Raw genomic sequence first — 12,341 nt, forward strand, 5'->3', positions numbered from 1 at the left:
GGACCACCTGAAATTGAAGGTGGATCTCTGGGAGCACGCTGAGGAGGGAAGATGGCTCCCTCTTCATGACACTGAATTTGGAAGGCCCACATGCAGATGCAGCCCCCACCCACTGTTCTGACAGTCAAGCCACAAGGTTTGCAGGGGGCTTCCATCCTGAACTCTGAACTTCCAACCCACCATGGTGACCCACAGAGGAAGATCCACTGCAAATTCAAGCCACGATGAAACTGATTTCTGGGCCTCCTGCCATATTCTCCCACCGTGCCCGCCATCGAAACATCGTCAAGGATTGGGAGAATTCTGCCCACACTATCACCAAAAGGATCAGTTTCAAAGAAAAAAACGCAAGTTTGCACCAAGCTTAGCTTTCGATGATCTAATTACTAATAAAACTAGAAAGAGAACAAAATATACTACACTTGACATAAGACTGATAATATTTATTTGTTCAGAAGAAATCACAATGCCAGTTCCTCCGATTTTCCACAAGAGGTCAGCTTCTTAATGTAGTCTGCATGTATTACTATAGTGAAGGCTCTGGAAAAATCAATGTTCTCCAGCACTGGAGTATGGGATGTAGTGCTCCACATGTAGACTGATTTACTCTGACTTGCATCTTGCAGGAAGTGCTCACCCAATATGGTTTCCCTGCACCTGACAATAAAAGGTGTTTGTTGGGGTCTTTGGCGTCAGCTGTTGGTCACTTTTGGGGTTAGACACGATGCTTTTCACTTCAGAAAAGGTAAATACAGGCTAACAGACAAAGCTGGAAACTGATGGGGGGTCAGGGCAAGGCTCATTGTTCTGGAAGAACTTTGAGTGCTTGATTGTCTTCACCAGCAACACTTGGGTTTTCCATGTTTCAGCTTCTGAGAAGAGATATGAATGAATGCGTTGGTATGTTTTGTTGGAACTTTGACTTCTGAACTGGACTTTCGGATCACTTTCAGCAAATATGATGTTCAAAAATCTCACTTAGCCACAGAGATCATTTTCACCATCTGAAGAACAAGTTTAATAGAATTGAGCCTAAATTGTGGAGGCAGTTTCGACAAAATTCCATCAATCTGCATTGTTCTGTATCTGAATCCTCTACCCCAGGGGGCTGTGGACGTTCTGCCATTGACTATATTTAAGACAGAGATCGATAGATTTCTAGATATTAAAGGTATCAATGGATTGTGGGGATGGTGAAGGAAAGTAGCATTATAGGCGATCAGGCAGGGAGGGGCCAAGTGACCTTCTCGGTTCCTATAAGAATTTTGCAGTTTGGATTTTAATGAATCTGATATTCGGATTTAGTCTGATGACACCGGGCGTGATCTAGATCAGCATGTTTAAATGAACCATTCGGCTCATAGCGTTCGGCAGATTTTCCCTGGGCCTGAGATTCACCAGCAGTGCCTGGGAGACCTTGCCAGGGCTCCATTTAGTACTGGTCCAATAATTAAGAAGGAAATGAGAGAAAACATGGAGAACTACAGACCTATTGGCTCTACATCAGGAGTAAGGAAAATGCTGGATTGTTATAACGGATGTGATAAATAGACACTTAGGTAACAATGATCTGACTAGGCATAGTCAACATGGATTTATGAATGGGAAATCATATTTGATGAACCTGTTGGTGCCTTTTGATGATGTTATCAACAGAATTCATGAAGGGGATGTCGTGTACTTGGATTTTCCGAAGCTGTTGATAAATTCCCCCACAGGATTGTGGTTAGCAAAATTAAAACACATGGGATGGGGGGCAATATACTGGCATGTGTTAAGGAAAAGCTAACAGACAGAAAACAGAGTAAGAATAAATGGGTCATTCTTGCGTTGGCAGGCCATAACAAATGTGATTTCGTAAGGATCAGTACTTGGGCCTTAGCTGTTCACAATATATACCAGTGATTTATATGTGGAGACCAAATCCAGTATTTCTGAGTTTGCAAATGATTAGAAACTAGGTGGGAATGTGCATTGAGGAAGACGGAAAGTGGCTTCAAGGAGATTTGGACAGACTAGTGAGTGGGCAACAACATGGCAGGTGGAATATAATGTGGAAAAATTAGAGATTATCCATTTTGTTGGTGGAATAGACGTACAGAGTATTTTGTAAATGGTAAGAAATTAGAAAGTAGGTGTACAAGGGGGCCTGGGTGTTCCTCATCAATAAGTCACTGGAAGCTAACATGCAGGTCATGAAAGGTGCTATAGAAATACCAGTCTTTTTTTTACACTGAATAAAAGTGCTAATTGCAGATCTTTATTTCTTTAGCTTTAAAGTGACAATCAAGAAAATATGTTTCTGATGAAAGCCAGTTGCAACAACTCCAGAAAGTTCAGCCCCAACTGGAAACTCGTTAATGGAAAATAGGTCCCATCAAAACCATTTAAACCCATTTACCACCATGTGTCACCTCTTAGTCAATTTAATCACAATGACCCTAGAGCACATGATTGAACATTCTTTAACCCAAAGCCTAAATAATAGGATGGTGGCAAAGTACTTCAAGTGAGTTTAGCGAACACTGATCCTTATAAATTCACTAAATCCAAAGGAGCTATATTGCAAGTAACAACTAAAATATATCACAAGTGTTATCTGAAATTGCCACTCATTAGAAAACACTAATGCATCATTAACATTTCATTGGTCTCCATATGCTAGTTGTTAGTCTCCTCTTCTATCCCCAAGGCATGCAAAGTGGACATTATTTGCAAGCAATGTGCAGGTTGCAGCGGTTTAGACCCCCAGGGAGCTCCTGTCCACAGTAATCCTGCCCTGGTGCCCTTTTCTTCTGAAGATTATATCTTGTACCAACAGTTAGTGTGTGGAAAAAATAAAATATATCAATAGCTTCTCCCAGGACTTTGTAAAATGCAATTCATTGACTCACTGATGCCACACATTTGACTCTTAACCTCTTAAGTATTATTAATCGCTGTCCATTTCTTTACTAATGGCTTTAAGCAATATTTGCTGCCATTAGGCAGCCAGAAGGTTTTTGTAATAATTATTTGTATACTGAGATGTGAAATGAAGGGTTGTTGGATCAGAAGAGTTGTTGCATTTAGTCCACTAATTACATGGCACCCAAATTTGATAACTCAAATAGGGGTGGTAGAAAAATTACTGTTACATGTCTCTCTGTACAATAACTAGGGATAGGAATTAGTAATATTTAGTCTTTTTCCTGTATTATCAAAGTAACGCTGCTTTTTTTTTTGTATCCTTGCCAAATTTCCTTTCTGCTAGTTATCAGGCGAATCTAAAGCTTTTTAAAAGGATTAACAGTTTGATTTTTATCAGGTAATGACTTTGAAAAACCTTTTATTCTTGATGAGAAAGTTGTCCAACCACATTATTGAACAAGTAATCCAACTTTGAAAACCTTACTCTAGTGATAGCTACTTAGGTACTCATTGAATTACAACACAGGAGAGACCATTCAGCCCATCGCACCTGCACCGAAGAGCTTTCTCTTTCATTTCACCCCTTGTCCTTTCCCCATCTTCTTTTTCAAATATTTATTCACTTATCTTTGAAAAACTACTATGGATTCTGCTTCCACCAATGTTTCTGATAAGACTTTCCATGTCTTAACCATCTATACTTAAAAAAAGAAAATTCTCCTTTCAAACCTACCAATTTATTGAACTTTTTTCCACCTGTCTCAATGTGGCTCGACATCACATTTTGTCTCTTAGTAGTCCTACTGAAGTGCCTTGGGATGTTTTACTGCAACAAGGCAGCATAAAAAATTTATTGCTGTGATTTTAAATTCATACCAATTGGTCGGACCGTAACCAAAGCTAATCCCACAAATCTATGCCCTCACCATCCAGTAGAGCTTTTGTTATTTATTTCATAATTTTGAGCACCTCCAGCACAGTTCTAGTGAAAAGGCCCTGGAGATGATTTTAACTCCTCCTGTTCAAGGGGTGCTGTTAATAAATCAATTGATTCGACCTATGCCTGTTGTAAATGCATGCCACTTTAATTTCTAACAGGTGGCTGAGATGTTTGCCTGAACCAAGAAGGTGCCTTATAAATATATGCAAATTTGGGTCCTATGATGTAGTTAAGACTCCAATGTGATTTTAGCTGGGTCTACCCTATTGAACCTTGGAAGAATTTTGTATGCTTCAAAGAGATTACCTCTCATTATTCTAAACTCTAAAGAATACCTGCCCAGTCTCCTCATAGGACAATTTCACCACACCAGGATCAGTCCAACAAACCTTTGAAGCATCCCGCTATAGCAAGAATTTCCAGCTTTGGGTAAGGAGACCAAAACTGAATGTAAATACTCAGGGTGTGGCCTCACCAAGACTCAATACAACTGCAGCAATACTCTATAGAATCATAGAATCCCTACAGTGCAGAAGGAGGCCATTCAGCCCATCAAGTCTGTGTCAACCCTCTGAAAGACTACTCCCTATCCCCTAACCAATTCATCCTTTTGGACACTAAGGGGCAATTTAGAATGGCCAATCCACCTAACCTGCAAATCTTTGAACTGTGGGAGGAAACCAGAGCACCCGGAGGAATCCCACGCAGACAACGAGAGACCATACAAACTCCACACAGTCATCCAAGGTCGGAATTGTACCCAGTTCCCTGGGGCTGTGAGGCAGTAGTGCTAACCACTGTGCCGCCCTTCTTTACTCCTGTACTCAAATCATCATACAATAACGGCAATACATTTGCTGAACTAATTGGTTGCTGAATTTGCATGCCAGCTTTCAATGACTTATGAACAAGGGTATCCAGGTTCCTTCAGGCACTTTCCAATCTCTCACCATTTAAGAAATATTCTGCATTTCTGTTTTTCCTACCAAAGTGGATAACTTCACATTTCCTCATGCTACATGCCATTTTCTTGCCCATTCTTAATAACAATCTTTATTTTATAAATCCATGAACAGACCGCATGTAGAATATTGTGTACAGTTTTGATCTCCTTATCTAAGGATGGGTATAGCTGCATGGAGGGAGTGCAATGGAAACTCGAGCCTTGGATGGTGGGATTGTCTTATGACAATAATAATCTTTATTGTCACAAGCAGGCTTATATTAACACTGCAATGAAGTTACTGTGAAAAGCCCCTAGTCACCACATTCTGGCCCCAGTTCGGATACACAGAGGGAGAATTCAGAATGTCCAAATTACCTAACAGTGCGTCTTTCGGGACTTGTGAGAGGAAACCGGAGCACCCGGAGGCAACCCATGCAGACACGGGGAGAATGTGCAGACTCTGCACAGTCAGTGACCCAAGCCGAGAATCGAACCTGGGACCCTGGCGCTGTGAAGGAACAGTGCTAACCACTGTGCTACCGTGCTGCTCACTTGAAGTCCTTTTGCATCCTCCTCACAACTGACATTCTCATCTAGTTTGGTGTCATCAGTAAACATGGAAATATTACATTTGGTCCCCACATCCAAATCATTGATATAGGTTGTGAATAGCTGGGGTTCCAACACTAGCTGGGTCTACCCTATTGAACCTTGGAAGAATTTTGTATGCTTCAAAGAGATTACCTCTCATTATTCTAAACTCTAAAGAATACCTGCCCAGTCTCCTCATAGGACAATTTCACCACACCAGGATCAGTCCAACAAACCTTTGAAGCATCCCGCTATAGCAAGAATTTGAACACAATAATGCTATACCCCATTAGTCACAGCCTGACAATTTGAGAATAACCCATATATTCCGAGTCTGTTCTGTCTGTTAGCCTATCCTCAATCCATGCCAGTACATCTTTCTAAATCCTATGTACTCTAATTCTGTTTACTGACCTCTTGTTTGGGACTTGTGAACATGCAAATACACTACTTCCCTAGTTCTCCCTTATCTATTCCGCTTGTTTCATCCTCCAAAACTCCATAAATCCGTGTTGTCACTGCTTAATCCTACCATTGTTTTCTAAATGTCCAGTTATCGCATGCTTTATAATAGATTCTAGCATCTTCCCTAATACTGATGTCACGTTATCAGGTCTACAGTACCTCATTTTCCCTATCGTTCCTTTCTTAACAGTACTGTTACATTTGCTAATTTCCAATCTGCAGGGATCGTTCCAGGATCTGTATGTTTTGGAAGATGAACTCAATGCTCTGGGATATAGATCATCAGGTCCAGGGGATTTTTTACCTTTCAGTTCCATTCATTTCTGCAGTACTACCTTTTAATTAATATTAATTTCTTTCAGTTCCTCATTCTTGCGAGTCCTTTGATTCTCTAGTATTCCTGAGAGTTTTTTTGTTTCTTCTTCCATGCAAAGTATTTGTTTAGTTTCTCTCCTATTTCCCATTATCAATTCTCCTGCCTCTGCTTGTAGTAGGCCCACTATTCTTCTCCTTTTTATTTAACTGTCTGTTTTTATAGTTCTCGTTAGCTTATGTTCATATTCTATTTTCTCTTTCTTTATCGGTTTCTTGGGTCTCCTTTGTTGAATTCGATAAAACTCCCAATCCTCAGGCTTACTACCATGTTGGCATCTTTATAAACCTCTTCTTTCGATGTAATAAAACCTTTAACTTCTCTTCTTAGTCATGATTTGTTTTCTTGCTGGGTTTTTGTGCTGTTATGACCACAGCAGATGTTAATTGCTTAGCAAACCAAATTCCAGGCACAAACTTGGGTTTATAGGCCATACTTTGTTTTATATTCTGAAAAGAAGAAGGAAACATAGCTGATCTTAGCCGTAAGGTGTCCAATAACAGTTTGGAGATTAAAAAAATTAAAAGTAAAAGATGTATTAACAAAAAGAAAAGAAAGCTTAAGCATACAAGATTATAGTTACACAGTTAAAACAATCTTAGAAAAGATTCCCTACTTGGTCAGACCAACAAGTAAACATATTCCAGGCAACACTCCCTTATGGTTGTTTAACTAAAACAAAATAAGGCAAAGTTGCTGTTGTTTTAGTCAAGGTATACCAAATGACCTCTCAAACTATCTTCCATTCCGCTATGAAAATCCAAGTAACTTCTGAACTTTTTTGCAGCACAAGACCTTTCTGGTTTGACTTGGTAGCTGATTCAAACTTTGCCTTTTTCCAGCCCAGAGCTGTTTCCAAAATATCTTCTCCACACAGCCAACGCCAAATCAGTTCAATATCTCTCCTCACATAGCCTTTTTCTCCTCTCACTTTTAATTCCATTTTTCTTTGCACCTCTTTAAACTTAACTTTTCAAAATATAAAAAATCTTTCATGTCTTTCATGTCTTTCCTATTGACCCCACTTTTGTCACCAAATATAATTTAATAGCCTTCCCTGGTTTATTTCTGAAACTTTTGCAAGCTGTAAAAGCTCATTACACCCCTTTGAAATTTAACAGCACAAAAAACTAAGTCCATATTTCTCCTAATGCAAATTTCGAAACTTTTTGACTTATTTACTTATAAAACCATTTGATCATAGCTTCATTACAAATGCATATATCAACTCTTTCATACAAGTGGTCTCCATCAACCTTTCCGCAGCTTAATTAAATCATTTACACACACAGCCTTCTTTACAGACTAACACAATATTGCTCAAAAATAATTTTTTAAAATCCATTCTCAGTGCCTTAAAGGAATGTAAATTTGTTTTAAACTATGTATTCATTCTTTAAATGTTAGCCATTGCCTGTCTACTGTTATACATTTTAATGCAGTTTCCCAATCTACCACTGCCAATTTGCCCCTGACACCTTCGTCGATTCCATTGTTTAGATTTAAGACCCTAGTTTTGAATTGAACGACATCACTTTCCAACTTTTTGTAAAATTCTAGCATATTATGCTCACTCTTCCCTAAAAGCTCCTTTACAACAAGATTATTAATCAGCTTTTTCTCGCTGCTCAATATTGGATCTAAAGTAGCCCATTCTCTCATTTGTTGCGCAACATACTATTCTAGCAAACCATCTTGAAAACCGTACGAAAATTCACCTTCTACAGCATTAGTGCCAATTAGGTTTACTCAGTCCATATGTAAATTGAAGTACCTTATGATTACTGTATTGCCCTTGTTACATGCAGTTCTGATTTATAGCATGCCCTACATTACCACTACTACCTGGTGAACTATAAATAAATGCTACCAATGTTTGCTGCCCTTTGCTGTTTCTTAGCTCCACCCAAACTGATTCTACATCTTGATTTTAAATCTAAGATCCTCGCTCACTAATGTACTGAGTTCCCATCCTTTCTTAACAGCCTTACCATGCCTCCTTTCTCTTTTTGCCTAAGCGTCTTAACTGTTGAATAACCTTCAATATTCAGTTCTCAGCACTGGTCACTCTGCAGGCATGTCTCCATTATGGCAATTAAGAAGTTACATCTGTTTCCTTCTATTTGTGCCGTCAGTTCATCTACCTTGTTACAAATGCTGTGGATTCAGACAGTGCATTTTTATTATTTTTGCAACTTCTAGTCTTATCAACTGGAGCACTCTTAAGTTTGTATGCCTTGCCCCTTCCTGACACACTCATATTATCAATTACCTTATTGCAACCTTGCTCCCTTGCTGTGTTCTCTCTTTTTAAATTTATCACATCTTCTCTCACATGATCCCTCGCCCTCTCTACCACTGTAGTTATACAACTCACCCGAAAACTGGTGCGGCATGGTAACACAGTGGTTAGCACTATTGCTTCACAGCGCCAGGGACCCGGGTTCAATTTCCAGTTTGGGTCATTGTCTGTGCGGAGTCTGCATGCTCTCCCTGTGTCTGTGTGGGTTTCCACCGGGTGCTCCAGTTTCCTTCCACAGTCCAAAGATGTGCGGGAAGGTGGATTGGTCACGGTAAATTTCCCCGTAGTGTCCAATAGTTAGGTGGGGTTGCAGGGTTACGGGGATAGGGGTGGAGGTGTGGGCGTAGGTAGGGTGCTCTTTCAGGGGGCTGGTGTGGAAGCGATGGGCCGAATGGCCTCCTTCTGCATTGTAAATTCTATGATTCGATGTAAACTAATCCCATCAGGTGAAGACGGTCCCAATGGTACAGCTCCCACTTACCCCAGTACTGATGCTAGTGCCCTAATAGTCAATACATTTCTCCCACACCAATCTTTGATCCATGTATTTAACTCTCTAATCTTACTTAGCCCACGCTAATTTGCTTGTCAGGTACAAATCCAGAGATTACTACCTTTTGAGGTTCTGCTGTTTAATATATCTCCTAGCTGCTTATATTCCCCAAGATGAACCTCTTTCCTAGTCTTCCCTATGTCATTGGTACCAATGTGGACCGTCCCACAGGATTGTCCCCCCTCACTGCATATTCCTCTTCAGTCCAGAGCAGCTGATGCCTGACACCAGGTAGTTAACACAGTCACCAGGGGTCCTACTTGCGGCTGCAGAGAATCGCGTTTAACCTGTTTACTATACTGCCCCCTACTATCATTGCATTACAATTAACTTCTCCAGCTTGAATAGTTTCCTGTATCATGGTGCCATGGTGAGCTTGCTATCTATGCTGCAGTCCCTGCTTTTGTCCTTACAGGCTACAAGTACCTAGAAACTGTTGGTCAATTTCAAAGGCTCAAGATATCCTACTTCTACCTTTTTATCTTCCTACATTCCTCAGCCGCAATCACAACCTCCTGTCTCTGATCATGGACCAAATAAGATGGCCTTATCTGAAGGGGTATGACTGCCACCTCAAACAAAATGTCCAGGTAGCTTTCCACCTCCCTGATTGTCCCTGTCTGCTACTCAGCCTCCAGCTCAATGATTCAGGTACCGTGCCCTAACGGGGCATTGACGACCATGGACTTCCATTGCATTGGCCCACGATTATACTTGGCAAAGTGCTGCAATGGTTTGCCATTGCCTTTTGCTGTATGGCTGACCAGGAAACTCTCCCACTTTTACCGCCTGCCATCAGGTGAATTGAAAGGATTTACAGGCTGATAATCAACTTTGTTTGGCCACATTATCAATGCATCTTCCATGGCCACCAAGTCCTGAAGTAGGACATTGAACCCTGAGCTTCTGACCCAGAAGTAGAGATGCAACAAGTGCACCACAAGACCTTGCTACTTTCCTCTTAGCCAGAGTGTTATTGGTGACATCAGAAGGTACCAGAAGTTGAGCTTGCCACTTTTATTAATAAAAATGGCTATCATTCAAACAGCTAGTTGAAGTGTGATTACCACAATGGGTTCATTCAGGTCTATGTTGGTTTTCCAGGCTGCTGGCATGATGCCTACATATTTTGGCATCCATCCACCCACTATTCCACCCACCCAGGAAATGCGTGCTCGGGGATAAGGACCACCATCTGATCACATGACTAACAACATCCATCCACAATCCCATCTTGCCTGAACAGCTTGGGTACAATCACAGCCAAGGGACCAGGCAGACATATCATTGAGCCCACTATGCAAACAAATATCCAGGTGTCTCTTTCAATGCTCTGGGTTTCTCTACATTGTGTGCCACATAAAGCCCATTGCATTATTGTAGTGTGCTACTTGGCAATACAAAGAGGATTGATTGAAGGGAGGAGGGCCACAGAATGTGAGCACAATGTGACCAGAGAGATCAGGGGTCAGTTGACAGAACAACGCTTCCAGTAACCTGTTCATTCCCCTTTTCTGAAAGGCGATGCGAGACCCCTGTGCATTAACAATCCTGATTATCATCATCAACTGCAAGTTTGCCTCCAAATCACACACCACTGTTGTCATGATATTCAGATAAACATCATAGTGCAAACACACATACACACTGATGGACAGATCAACGGACCAATCAACACACACGCAACATCACAGCCAATCACAAGCAAGAGCACACGCACTATAAAACGGGGAACACCACAGTTCCCGCTCATTCCAGCAGGAGACAGCTCAGGGCACAGAGCTCACAGCAAGCCACTCAGACATAAACCATATGCTGAGTGCCTCTCTAAGATCGTGTAAGGGCTGGGTCCACAGGTTAAAGGGTAAAGAACGAACCACAGTCATAAGTTTACAGATGTTGTTATTGATAGTAATAAAACAGAGTTGTACTATCTGCAACCATGTTGGTTCGTCTGTATAGCGGAACACCCAACACGACAACTGTGACTTGGAAATGTATCGCCATTCCTTCACTGTCGCTGATTCAAATGTCTGGAATTCACTCCCCGAAAACAGTACCTGCATCGCATGGATGACTTTATTACGGGGCTCAGCACCACCTTCTCAGAAATCAATGAGCAATGGGAAATAAGCTCGCCAGCAATGCTCACATCGCAAGAAAGAATAAAAAGAAACCCATTCCACTACTTCCTTAACATTGCATAAAGATCATTCAAACCACTCTGCGACATGTATATGAATGCCATATTTACAATGCAGACTCAGAAGCTGTTATACAAACAAAACGTCAAATGTGATCAAGATGATTAATTTAATGATGTATGCAAGTGTCAAATACTTGTTTCACTTCATTTCCTAGCATCAGCACACCCTCTCCTTCCTTGTTAGACTAAAAGCATACAATGCCAGGTGCATTATGCAAACAATATCCCGTCCAATCTATAGCATTAAAGTGTAAATAAATACGTTGTTGCACCACAGAAGCCAAAATGCAGTTAGATTATGCAAAAGACAGGAACTAAATGGCAAACCACAAATTGTGCAATCATTCTAGTTTTGCTTAGAAATTCTATGGCCTGTAGTTTACTGTAGGAGTAAAGTAATGGAATCTTCCATTAGTTAGACCTGCCCTTGCAGGTTTAGTTCTTTCAACTTTTTGCCTGGTCATTTGCTGGTTGTGTTATGGAGAGAAAACCTGGCATTTGGGATCTAAGTGACCAGGGCATTCAACTGTACATTTCTCTACTCAAATCAAATTGAAGGATTGTGAAATGAATAGCGCAAGGATTGAAATGTAAATCTGAGTGGGTGAATTCAGTGCCAAAGTCAATTGCAGAAAGAGAGATGGGCAGCACGGTAGCATTGTGGATAGCACAATTGCTTCACAGCTCCAGGGTCCCAGGTTCGATTCCGGCTTGGGTCACTGTCTGTGCGGAGTCTGCACATCCTCCCCGTGTGTGCGTGGGTTTCCTCCGGGTGCTCCGGTTTCCTCCCACAGTCCAAAGATGTGCAGGTTAGGTGGATTGGCCATGCTAAATTGCCCTTAGTGTCCAAAATTGCCCTTAGTGTTGGGTAGGATTACTGGGTTATGGGGATCGGATGGAGGTGTTGACCTTGGGTAGGGTGCTCTTTCCACGAGCCGGTGCAGTCTCGATGGGCTGAATGGCCTCCTTCTGCTCTGTAAATTCTATGTTAAGATTGGATTAAAGATGGGAAAAAATTATAAAACTTTAATTTACACTTTTAAAAAATATCTCCA

General features: G+C 41.1%; 1 long non-coding RNA gene across 1 annotated transcript in view; it reads right to left on the reverse strand.

Moving 5' to 3' along the window:
* Positions 1-428: 428 nt before the first annotated feature.
* Positions 429-12,341, reverse strand: part of LOC140387747 (uncharacterized) — an 88,185-nt gene continuing 76,272 nt past the window's right edge. The window contains exon 4 of the long non-coding RNA XR_011933996.1: positions 429-1,004. This is a non-coding gene — a long non-coding RNA (uncharacterized lncRNA). The remainder of the gene's footprint in view (positions 1,005-12,341) is intronic.

Source organism: Scyliorhinus torazame, chromosome 13 (assembly GCF_047496885.1).
Source record: "Scyliorhinus torazame isolate Kashiwa2021f chromosome 13, sScyTor2.1, whole genome shotgun sequence".
Taxonomy (NCBI): Eukaryota; Metazoa; Chordata; class Chondrichthyes; order Carcharhiniformes; family Scyliorhinidae; genus Scyliorhinus; species Scyliorhinus torazame.